The sequence below is a fragment of the Bos indicus genome, chromosome 4 (assembly GCF_029378745.1).
Source record: "Bos indicus isolate NIAB-ARS_2022 breed Sahiwal x Tharparkar chromosome 4, NIAB-ARS_B.indTharparkar_mat_pri_1.0, whole genome shotgun sequence".
NCBI lineage: Eukaryota > Metazoa > Chordata > Mammalia > Artiodactyla > Bovidae > Bos > Bos indicus.
This window is the reverse complement of record NC_091763.1, coordinates 105,899,105-105,912,216: the sequence shown is the minus strand read 5'-3', so window position 1 is coordinate 105,912,216 and position 13,112 is coordinate 105,899,105.

Here is a 13,112-nt window from a genome sequence, read left to right as displayed (position 1 = left end):
GAGAATTTATATTTCATGAACTGTATAGTCCATGGGGTTGCAAAGAGTCAGACACGATTGAGTGACTTTCACTTTCACTTTTCACAGTACCACACAACTGTGGCTGGTTGAATCTGTGGATGTGAAATCACAAACAGGGTTGACTGAATTTTAAACAAATTTTACAGCAGGGTTAAGGCTGGTTCAGGGCCCCCAAACTGCACATTATTCAAATGTTAACTATAATTCATATGGAAATAAAGTTAATGTAAAAACGCCTGAGGGTAAGTTACATGCTCTGTATATCTCATGTATGGAACCGGCAAACATAATTACTTTCTTTCCTATGACATCTGAAGTCTTCAAGTATAGGGTTTGAAGTCAAAATGTGTCCATATCTACTTTTGCACCTAGGAAGCACTAGAGGAGGCTGTCAGAGATTAGCAAAGGGAGTCAAGAAATCCAAACTCCTGTTACCTGCCAGGGAGATCATGCTTATTAAATTCTTGTGCAACCCTGGAAGATGGTGTCCTGACTAATATAACATGTCAACTTGACTCTGTCTTGGATATTTAGCTTTATTTTTTGGGTGCTCCAAAGAGGGATATTTTTTGGCTCAAACGGTAAAGCGTCTGCCCGCAATGTGGGAGACCAGGGTTCAATCGCTGGGTCGGGAAGATGCCCTGGAGAAGGAAATGGCAACCCACTCCAATATTCTTACCTAGAAAATTCCATGGATGGAGGAGCCTCGTGGGCTACAGTCCATGGAGTCGCAAAGAGTCGGACACGACTGAACGACTTCACTTTCAACATGTGAATATGTATGTTTTAATAATAGATTAGATTAACATTTTAATTCATAAAGCAGTTGACCCTCCATAATGTCAGTGGCCTTCATGGAACCAGGTGAAGAGATGAATAGACGAAAACACTGATCCTCCCCCAAGTAAGAGATAATTGACAGCCGATGGCCTTCACACTGGACCGTTAGTCCTTCTGCTTTTGAACTTAAACATCAGCTCCCCTCAGTCTCCAGTAGCACCAGACCCGCTTGCAGCTTTTGGACTTACCAGCCTTCACAACTATGTGAGCCAATTGCTTTAAAACTTGTATGTGAGTATGTGTGTGTGTGTGTTTCTGTGTATTATTTATTCTATGTGGGGGACAGTTTTATGGGGGCGAAGACCAAAAGTGATGAGGACAGGCTTGAATCAAATCCTTGCTCTGAAAGCAATGACATATAAGATGTGGACAAGTCAGTTCCCCTCAGATGTATAAACAGGTAAAATAATACTTACCTAGCATGATCTTTGGGAGCATTAAATCACAGCAGAGGAAGAATTTCTGGGAGAGTCTATCAGATCTATCTAGGCCTGGAAGGGAGGCAGTCACCCTCACAGCCACTTCCTGAGCTAGGGCAGGAGTGTTTTTGTCCCAGAGGCACCTGATCATGCAGGGCTGTGTCTTGGCTGCTGGCACAGAGATACATGGCTGAGTCTGTCAGCTCCAAAGAGCTCAGGTTCATCTGAGAGCTAGAGTCACTGAACTGGTCACCTGAGAATCGATCTGGCATGTTTCCTTTCTCATTCTCTTTCCCATTATAATACTGAATAAGGAACTGGGGGCCCTGGCCCAGGGCCTGTTGGTACCAGGATACATAGAGGTGTCCAGACTCAGGGGAACATCTCAGTATCACTTGCTGCTTTCTTGATTTGATCAGATATTTGGGGGTCTGGGTGACCCCAGAATCCACCAGACCTGTTGGGAAGGAGACAGAAGGAAGCTGAGGACAGAGCACAGGGGAGCCTCCTGCTGCAGCCCTCATCACCAGGCTTCTATCTCAGGGAGGCAAAGACATCTCAGAAGCTCCCACACTGTGTCCAGGACTCACCTGCTCCCAGGAGGCAGAGAGTCACACAGCAGAGGAGTCTGGAGCCCATGGCAGCATCAGGACCCAGGACTGCTTGCTGGCTGGAGGCAGGGCTCCTGGGGTGAGTGATGTAAAGTGCTGACCCTCCTGTTCCCTGATTGGAGCTTTTGCCTATGACGTCACTGCTCCGTGTCTCTGCAGGCTGCCCTTATCCCCAGGACCCTTTGGCAGGACCCAGGGCTGGCTACTCTATGCCATTCCCTGTCCTGACAGCCGCCAGGAAGGATAGGTGTGAGGGGAGCTTCGTCCCCTGGTCCCATGTGCCCACACACTCTTGTTCTGCTCTGTCTGACCCTGCCTGACACCCAGCCCTCCCCAGATACCCCAACTTCTCACCCTCCCCTTCCCATGCTGCTCCACAGATGGCCCCCTGGGCACATCCTGAGGCTCCAGGGACGACCCCTCTTCACTGAGCAGAGAGGAGTCTGTGCTGGCTCCATGTGTCCCAGGACCACTCAGGGAACGCAAATCTGCTCCCAGGTGCAGGCATGTAGCCAAGGTTCCCTTAAGCTTCCTTCTCCAGGGTGACTCTCAACCCCTCCCAGGGCACCCTGCTTACCATGGAAACACAGTGCCTCCTAGTGGCCGAAGGTCCATGGTCTCATGGATTTGCAGCCTCTGTTTGAAGCAAGGTTTCAAATGTCCCACACCCTGAATACACACACACATATCTGTTCTACTGCCTTCCTAGCCTGGCTGATTAGGGTTGATCTTCAAATCCACTCTTAGCCTCTGGAGGTAGAAGACTGTATGATCTGACCGTTTTCCTAACAAGGAAATCGTTGCTTCACCACTACAATGATGGTAGTTAGCTAAAATGGAAATATATGTCATAAAATAAACGCTCAGAGGATCTCAAGTGAATCTGCCTGCAAACATGTCTTCATAACTACTTCTGATTAATCAGAGGCATATATTTTCAGATTTCCTATTTAAATGTGTATTAACCTATTTATTTCCTATGAACTTGTAAATCTTGATACAATAAGATACCGTGGAGGAAATATTTTGACTTTGAGAATATTTCTCTGAAGGAAATGGTGGAAACCTGGTCCAGGTTAATTGAGATGCTAAGAAAGAGGGGCAGGAAGGAGAACACACACAGCCCGCCTGTCTCTCCTCCTGGGAATGGACTCCCAAGGGACTTCGGCTGGTTTCCAATTAACTGAGGTTGTTTTCTCTTTGATGACCCCAAGAACTTGCTCAAACACGACCGCTTACGTTTGGTTACAAAGTTCCCTGTGTCATGGGAAGGGACTGACCCAGATGAGGGGAGAGAAGTGTGTCTGGACAGAGAGGGCAGGGGAGCTGACCCCAAGGCAGTAAAGCAGGAAAGACCCGCCCCTCTGGTGGGCAAGAGCAGGGAGCACTTGAGAGCTAGGCTGCAGGAGAAACTTTCAGAGACAGAGCAATCAGGTGCTGGGAGAGACAAGAGGGTCTAGATATATCTGATTTACTTAAGACGGGAGGTCTTAAGCTGATGAGGAAGAGTCAGAACTAGTCAGAACTGGATGCAGTCCGAACTGCATCCAGGGAGGATGCAAAGGAAAGACAGAGACTGATGGTGGACATGAGTCTCTGAGTCCCTGGGGTCAGATCCAGGCCTGTCCAGGTCACACATCCAGGGTCACAGTGCTGGCACGTGGTCCCCAGAGCATTAGGTTACCAGTGCTAGGATCCTGCATGGGGGCCCCTTGTCTTTTTCAACAGAGAGCAGGTGACCCTGCAGCGCTGTGGAGTAACTGCTGGCACAGAAGTACACAGATGTCTGGGAGCGGTTGGCACACACCAGCGTGAGAGGAAAGTTCTCTGTGTTTGATCTAGAGACGCTGTACCCGTCCGGCATGTCTCCTGGCTCGCTAGTGTGCACACCAGCTGAGTAATGGATCAGCCTCAGCCCGTGTCCCAGGTCTTGTCGGTACCAGTACATGCGGTCATGACCCAGATCCTGAGTACATTTCAGTGTCCCGCTCTGTCCTCTCCTCACGACCTGGAATCTGGGGTCCTGAGTGACACCAGGATGGACTGCCCCTGTGGAGAAGGAAGATCGATGTTGCAGTCACAGTGGACAGGCTTAGTGCTGGCACCCCGAAGGGGACCCTGCCCCCCAGGACTCACCTGCCTGCAGGAGACAGAAGACCACACAGCCCAGGAGGCAGGGGCTTATGGCAGGGGAGGGGCAGGCGGAGGGCCCTCTGGTCTGAGTATGTGGATGAGAGGGGAGAGGGACTTTCCATGGAGTCCTTCTGAGATGTCACTGTCCCTGTCAGACCCCAGAGCCACCTGTCACTCAGGGCCATGCCCCTTCCACCAGAGGCTCAAATCAGAAATGAACCTGAGTGAAGAGTTCACAACATGGAGACCCATCCGGCTTAATGGGCATCAGCCTCACAAGTTGTTGTAACCTTTCTATAAACAGTGTGCAATTTTATCTATACTTTATTCCGAAGTTAATCTTCATAAATGTGTATATTACTTTAATTTATCTACATATTTCTATAGCTCTGCATCTTTGGAAATTCCCTCTAGCTTCCTGCTCTCCTTTATGATATGTGTCCCAATAGGACTTCAAGGCCCATTTCTGCTTTAATTGATCACAGCCCTGAGACTGTCCCTCCACCTACCATGTTTCTCTAAGTTTCTGCTCCCAGCCTCATTGAAGGCTCATCAGCCTTTGAGGAATTGTTTGGATCTGTTCTTATCAACTCACTGACAGACAGTCCACCTGCCAAAGGCAGGTACAGCTCCTTCATGTTCACAGGAGCCCCCGCTTCCCATGTCGGGAGAGGCCTCAGGCCTGTGACCCTCCTTTCTGGGTGGAGAGAAGCTGGTTGCCCAGCACAGGATGACGGATTGGCAGTGCTGCTGGCTGGGGGCGGGGCTCCTGGGGTGAGTGGTGTAGAGTGCTGACCCTCCTGCTTCCCTGATTGGAGCATTTGCCTATGATGTCACTGCTGTGTCTATCAGGCTGCCCTTGTCCACTGGACCCCTTACCAATACGCAGGGCTGGCTCCTCTGTGCCCTTCCCTGCCCTGACAGCCCCTCAGCAAGCCTGGGTGTGAGGTGACTCGTCTCCTGGTCCCATACGCACACAACATGCCTTGTTCTCTTCTGCCTGACCCTGCCTGAATCTCATCACCAGCCACCAGGCCCTCACCAGCCACCCCAACCCCTTCACCTCTACTCCCATGCTGAGGCAGGATACAACCCCTATGTTCATCTTGAGGTTTCAGGCACGTCCCCAGTTCCCTGGGCAGTGAGGAGTCTGTGCTGACTCCATGTGTCCCCAGACCACTCAGGGAACTCAGACCTGCTCCCAGATGCAGGCATGATATAGACAAGGGTCTCGTAAGCTGCCCTCCCCAGGGTAACTCTCACACCCTCCCAGCACACACTGCTTATCATGGAACAGTGCCTCCAAGTGGCCAAAGTCACGGGTCTCATGGATTTGCAGCATTTGTTTAAAAGAAAGAAAGAAAGCTTAGTCACTCAGTCTTGTCCTTCTCTTTGCAACCGCATGGACTGTAACCTCCCTGGCTCCGCTGTCCATGGGATTCTCCAGGCAAGTGTACTGGAGTGAGTTGCCATTTCCTTCACCAGAGGATCTTCCCGACCCAGGAATCGAACCCAGGTCTCCCTCATTGGAGGCAGATGCTTCACCACCTGAGCCACGAGGGAAGTCCTATCTGTTAAAGCAAGGGGACAAGAATTCCGGCACCCCGAACACACACACACACACACACACACACACTCCTGTTCTCATGCCTTCCTCGCCTGGCTGACGGGTTGATCTTCAAATCCACTCAGCCTCTGGAGGCAGAAGACTGTATGATCCGAACTTTTTACTAAGAAAGAAATAACTGCGGCACCACGACAATGATGGTCGTTAGCTAAGATGGAAATATATGATCATAAAATAAATACTCTGAGGATCTCAAGTGAATCTGCCTACAAGCATGTATTCCATAACTACTTCTGATTAATCAGATGCATATATTTCCAGATTTTGTATTTAAATTAAGAATGATCAAATTCTAGATAATACATTTCATAAAGAAGTTTTAGAAATATGAACTCAATTACTTCTGCACTTATAAAATCATGATATAATGGGGGCTATGCAGGATATATTTTGACTTTGAGAAGATTTTGATGAGCGTTCCAGGTAGTCCCAACCTGGCCTAGGTTAGGTGAGCTGCTAAGGATGTCGGGAGGCGGGGGTGCATGTCGAGAACACACAAAGGCAATCTGTCCTCCTTCAGATGGGCTCACGTGAGTTTTGGGATGATAGGTGATGTTTCTCTTTGATGACTCCATACATCTTGCTGAAAACAGACCACATGGAGTGGCCACTTTAAAAGCCTCCCTGTGACTTGGGAAGGGACCTGACCCAGATGAAGGAGGAGCAGTGTGGCTGTAGTAGAGAGGGCCAGGGAGCTGATGCAGGGAGGTGGGGAGAGGAATGTCCTGCCCTCCTGGGAAAGGTGGACAAGAGCCAGCCTAGACCAGGTGAGAACCAGACTGTGGGAGAACCTCCAGAAAGCCAGAAATGAGCTGCCTGAGGTGAGACAAGAGTGTCTAGATGTATCTAATTTATCCAACAACCTTCCCTCCTAGGTCTCAGGCTCATGTGATGACTAGGAGTCTGAGCTAGGGAAGCATTTTCCTGGTTCACATGGAGGCTGCAGAGGAAAGACAGAGATGGATGGTCCCACAAGGTCCCCAAGGCCGGGCAGTGAGGTTCGAGCCAGTCTCCACCGCATACCCAGGGTCAGACTGCAGGCACCTGGCTAACAAAGCCCTGAGGCTCCCGGTGCTAGGAGCCTGCACGTGGACTCCTGTCTTTTGCACAGAGAGCAGGTGACCCTGCAGTGCCGTGGAGTAACTGCTAGCGCAGAAGTACACAGATGTCTGGGAGCGGTTGGCAGACTCCAGCATTAGAGGGAAGTTCTCTGTGCTTGATCTGGAGACGCTGTAGCCATCGGGCACATCTCCTGGCTCGCTAGTGGACACACCAGCTGAGTAATGGATCAGCCTCAGCTCGTGTCCCAGGTCTTGTCGGTACCAGTACATGCAGTCATGACCCAGATCCTGAGTACATTTCAGTGTCATGCTCGGTCCTCTCCTCACGACCTGGAATCTGGGGTCTGAGAGACACTAGCATGGACCGCCCCTGTGGAGAAGGAGGACTGATGCTGCAGTCACAGAGGACAGGCTCAGTGCTGGCACCCCCGAAGGGGACCCTGCCCCCCAGGACTCACCTGCCTGCAGGAAACAAAAGACCACACAGCCCAGGAGGCCGAGGCTCATGGCTGGGGCAGGGCAAGCGGAGGACCCTCTGGTCTGAGTGTGGATGAGAGGGGAGATGGGCTCTCCAGGGAGTCCTTCTGAGATGTCACTGTCTCTGCCAGGCTCCAGAGCCAACCTGTCACTTGGGGACCACACCCCTTCCCTTAGAGACTCAAATCAAAGATGAACCTCAGAGAGTCAATTCCTAGGCAAGTTGATAAGAAGTCCAGGGTCCCCCAGGAAGAGAAAGGAATCCAGAGTCCTGAAGAAGGCAAAAGGAGTCCGGGACTCTCAAGGAGAAAAGAACAAACATTTTTTCTACATTGCTTTGTTTGGTCAATATAGCAAGGTATCTTGCTCGAGGACATTGCTTGTTTCTCCTTTACAAGAACCTTCTGACTAATCTTGCTATCTTAAGATGTATATTATGGAAGTGGGTTTGGTGAGACCTTTCTATTGTCAGTTCTAATCTTGTTAATTTAAGATGTATGTTGTGAGTGGGGCTGATAAAATATATAAGACCTTGACTAGACTAGCAAGTGGGGATGCTCTCCCTCCCCTTCCAATGTCTATGAGAGAAGCTTTCCTTGTCCCTTTTTATACTTTAATAAAACTTGGCTACACTAAAGCTCTTGGGTGGTGAAGACCGGTCCCTGGTCCCAAAGGTAAGTCGTCTTCCGAGATCATGAATCCGACACCTTTCAGCGTAAGCTATCAAACCTGCGTGAACAGTTCATAACAGGGAGACCTATCTAGCTCAACGGACGTAAGCCTTCCAAGTTGATGTAACTTTTTCGTAAAACTGGTTAAATTTTTTCTATGTTCTAGTCCAGACATAATTTTTCATTAATATATGTATTACGTTTATATATGTGCATATTTCTGTAGTTTTCACTCTTGCGGAATCCTTCTGGCTTCCTGCTGCCCTTACAACTCGTGTGTCCCAAGAGGACTTCAAGGCCTGTTTCCACTTTAATTGACCACAGACCTGAGAACGTCCCTCCACCCACCATGTTTATCCAGGGATCTGTTCCCAACCTCATCGCAAGCTCATCAACATTTGAGGACTTGTTGGGTCTATTTCTTATCAATTCACTGACAAGACAGTCCACCAGCCAAAGCAGGTACAGTCCTTCATGTTCACAGGATCCAGGGCCTCCCATCTCAGGGGAGGGATAAGCAGAGCCCCCTCGGGCCTGTGACCCACCTTTCTGGGTGGAGAGAAGCTGGTTGCCCAGCACAGGATGGTGTATTGACACAAAGGAATGCAGACTTAGGAGGGACATGGAGGGAGGTGCAGACGCCAGGGTAATGAAAAATGCTGTTTTTATTTGAGACATTCCACCCATGGGAATACCTCCTTGTGATCCGTGGCTGCCATTCAGGAATAACAATTCATATCATAGAGCCCCAAATTCTATCTTGTTTCATGTAACCCATATGCATATCTAATTTGTTCTGTAGGGAGACAGTTTCATTGAGGAAAAGAGACCACAAGTGTTGAAAACAGACTTGAGTCAGAGTCCTTGCTATAACAATACGAAGTATGAGATCTGGGTGATTCATGTTCACTCAGATGTATAAACAGTTAAAATAATACCTACCTTGCATGATATTCGTGAGCATTAAAACATATCAAGAAATGAATATCTGGGGAAGACTGTCCACTCTGCCTGGCCTGGGCCAGGAAGGCAGGCAGTCGACATGCTCACCACCGCTTCCTGAGCTGGGGCAGGAATGTTTTTGTCTCAGAGGCCCCTCATCATGCAGGGCTGTGTCTTGGCTGCTGGCACAGAGATACACGGCTGAGTCTGTTAGCTCCAAGAAAGTCAAGTTCAGCTCAGAGCGAGAGTCATTGAACTGCTTTCCTGATAATCGATCTGATATCTTTTCTTTTTGTATCATTTCCCTGTTGTAATACTGAACGAGTAATTGGGGGCCCTGGCCCAGGGCCTGTTGGTACCAGTACACAGAGTGGTGTCCAGATTCAGGGGAACATCTCAGTATCACTTGCTGTTTTCTTGATTTGATCAGGTATTTGGAGGTCTGGGTGACTCCAGAATCCACCAGGCCCGTTAGGGTTCGGACAAGGAAGCTGAGGGCAGAGCACAGGGGAAGCCTCCTGCTGCAGCCGTCGTCACCAGGCTTCTATCTCAGGGAGGCAAAGACATCTCAGACTTCCACACTGTATCCAGGACTCACCTGCTCCCAGGAGGCAGAGGGTCACACAGCAGAGGAGCCTGGGGCCCATGGCAGCATCAAGAACCCAGGACTACCTCTAGCTGGGGGAGGGTCTCCTGGGGTGAGTGGTGTAAAGCACTGACCCTCCTGCTTCCCTGATTGGAGCATTTGCCTATGACCTCACTGCTCTGCGTCTCTGCAGGCTGCCTTTGTCCACTGACCCCTTGGCAGGACCTAGGGCTGTCTCCTCTGTGCCCTTCCCTGTGCTGCACAGCCCCTCAGCAAAGGGTGGGTTTGAAGTGTCCACTCTCCCCATGTCTCCATATGTCCACAATATGGCTTGTCCTCCCCCCTCTGCTCCTTCCTGACACTCGTCACCAAGTCCTCAGCAGCCGCCCAAACCCCTCACCCTCCACTTCCCATGCAGGCCCCCCTGAGTACATCCGGAAGCTACAGGCACGTCCCCACTTCCCTGGCACTGAGGAGTCTGTGCTGGTTCCATGTGTCTCAGGATCACTCAGGGAACTCAAGCCTGTTCCCTGACACAGGCGTGTAGTTAAGGTTCCCTAAAGCTGCCCTCTGCTGGGTGACCCTCAACCCCTCCAGCTCACCTGGTTACATGGGCCCACAGTGCCTCCTACTTGCCAGAGTGGTTCACAGTCTCATGGATTTGCGTCCTCTGTCTAAAGGGTACAGAAACCCACAAGCTTAATACACACTCACACACACACACACTCACACACTCACATTCTACTGTTCTACTGCCTTCCCATCCTGGCTGGATTAGGATTCATCTTCAAATCTACTCTTAGCCTCTGGAAGTTGAAGACTCAATGATCCGACATTGTTACTAAGAAGGAAAGAATCGCTGCATCACTGCAATGATGGTACTTAGCCAAGATGGAAATAATCGCCATAAAATAAACACTCTGAGGATCTCACGTGAATCTCCTGGAAACCTGAATTCCATACCTACCTCTGATTAATCGGATACATGTACTTCCAAATGTCTTGTATAAATTAAGCATTTCCAAATTCTAGTTGATACATTTTGTAAAGAGGTTTTGTATATATGAACTTATATATTTCTTCACTTATTTATAAAACTTGATATAATGGGGCAATGGAAGATATATTTTGACTTTGAGAAGAGTTTGATGAGGGAGGTGGTGCCAAGATTGCCGAGGTTATGTGAGATGCTGAGGAAGTCGGGGGCAGGAGGATGTACATAGAAAGCCAGTCTCTCCTTCAGATGGACTCACATGAGATTTGGATAATTGATAATTAACTGAAGCTGATTTCTCTTTGATGACTCCAGACAACTTGCTCAAAGCAGACCATGTGGAGAGGGCACTTTAAAAGCTTCCGTGTGACTTGGGAAGGGACATGACCCGGATGAGGGACGAGCAGCATGGGAGTGGTAGAGGGGGCCAGGGAGGTGAGGAGAGGAATGTCCTGCCCACCTAAGAAAGGTGGGCAAGAGCGGAGACTACATGAGAGCCAGTTGGGGAGAACCTTCCAGAGAGAAGCATTGAAGTGAGACAAGGTGATCTGTTTTTATCTAATTTACCAGCAACCTTCCCTCCTGGACGTCTCAGGCTCAGGTGATGACTAGCAGTCAGAGCTGGAGAAGCATCTTCTTGGTTCACAGGGAGGATGCAGGGGAAAGACAGAGATGGATGGTGGACATATGTCTCGGAGTCCCTGAGTGAAGTTTGGGTCAGCCTAGTCCACACACCTAGGGTCACACTGCAGGCACGTGGCTAACCAAGCCCTGAGGCTCCCGGTGCTAGGAGCTTTCACTTGGAACCCCTGTATTTTTGCACAGAGAGAAGGTGGCCATGCAGCACCGTGGAGTAACTGCTGGCACAGAAGTACACAGATATCTTGGAGCGGTTGGCAGACTCCAGCGTGAGAGGGAAGTTCTCTGTGCTTGATCTGGAGACTCTGTACCCGTTGGGCACGTCTCCTTTCTCTGTGGTGGGAGGCCCAGCTGAATAATAGATCAGCCTCAGCCCGTGTCCCAGGTCTTGTCGGTACCAGTACATATAGTTATGACCCTGATCCTGAGTACATGTCAGTGTCATGCTCTGTCCTCTCCTCACGACCTGGAATCTGGGGTCCTGAGTGACACCAGCATGGACCGCCCCTGTGGAGAAGGAGGACTGATGCTACAGTCACAGAGGACAGGATTAGTGTTGGCACCCCGAAGGGGACCCTGCCCCCAGGACTCACCTGCCTGCAGGAGACAGAAGACCACACAGCCCAGGAGGCAGGGGCTCATGGCTGGGGTGGGACAGGTGGAGGGCCCTCTGGTCTGAGTGTGGATGAGAGCGGAGAGGGGCTCTCCAGGGTGTTCTGAGATGTCACTGTCCCTGCCAGGTCCCAGAGACAACCTGTCACATGGCGGCCACGCCCCTTCCCCTAGAGGCTCAAATCAAAGTTGATTAGAACAGGGAGATGGCTTGGACAGATTGCTTGGACATGGTCTGAACAGCCGTAAGTCTTACAAAGTGTTGTAACCTTTCCTTACAGTAGTTTGTACGTTTTATGTATATTTTACTCCAGAGATAATTCCTTAATTTGTATATTAGCTTATTTGTCTACATATTTCTGTAGCTTTGAATCTTAGAAGAAATCCTTCGGGCTTCCTGCTGTCCTTTATGCCCCATGAATCCCGAATACTCCCTCAAGTGTTGTTTCTGCTTTGCTCAACTGACCCAGTCCTGCTCCTGTCGTCTCACCTACAGTGATTCTTTGGTGTCTGGTTCCTTAACTGAAGGGCAGACTCATCACTATTTGAGAAATCACTTGGCTCTATTTCTTCTCAGTTCACTAACAGACAGGACACCTGCCAAATGCAGGTACAGTGCTTTCACATTCACCAAAGTATGTGCTTCCCGAGTCTGAGGGCGCAGGGAGGGGACACAGTAAGTAGAACCACCGCAGCCCAAAGACAGAACTTTCTTTGTGGCCAGAAGCTGGTTGCTCAACACAGATGGCATTTTGGAACAAAAAAAGATATATATGAGAGGGATTTGGGACGAAGTGCCAGACGCCAGGATAAATGAAAAGTGCTCTGACTTTAATGTGAGACATCCACCCCATGGGAATACTTCCTTGTGAAGCATGACTGCCAGTAATAAATTGATATCCTCGAGCCCTAGAGTGTACCCTGTTGCACAAACCCCACACTCAAAAGGACCATGTACTTAGACCGACGCTCTGCTGTCGGGATCTTCAAATTCTCAATAGTCTTTGAACCATGGACTCTGCAAAGTATGTGCCAGATCCTGGTTACATGATTTTAGACCTGCTGTGCCCTCCTGATGGCCGGATTCCCTTTAGCATGACCACACGGCTAATGTCTGGGTGACTAAGTACTCCTGGTCCTGGGACAGAAAGACACTGAAACTAAAGCGAGAAACAAAGAAGGACCCTCATGTCATAACCACAACGACCAGCCTTGAATCTGGGCCTGGCAAGCCCTCGACTGGTTCCATGCATGTGCTCAGGACTTCTCTGGTCCAGGAGACAGAAGCACACAGTAAAGGGGGTCATATCCAGGCTAGGCCAGAAGAAAGGAGTCTTTCCAGATCAAGGCCTGTGGCCTGAATCCTTGGGATCGAGTCATAGGAACCCTTCTCCCACATGGAATTATCACTCACGGATACAACTGCTGCTGGTGGTCAGGCCAGCCCAGGACCCAGTGCGTGAATCTGAAGCCTTGCTA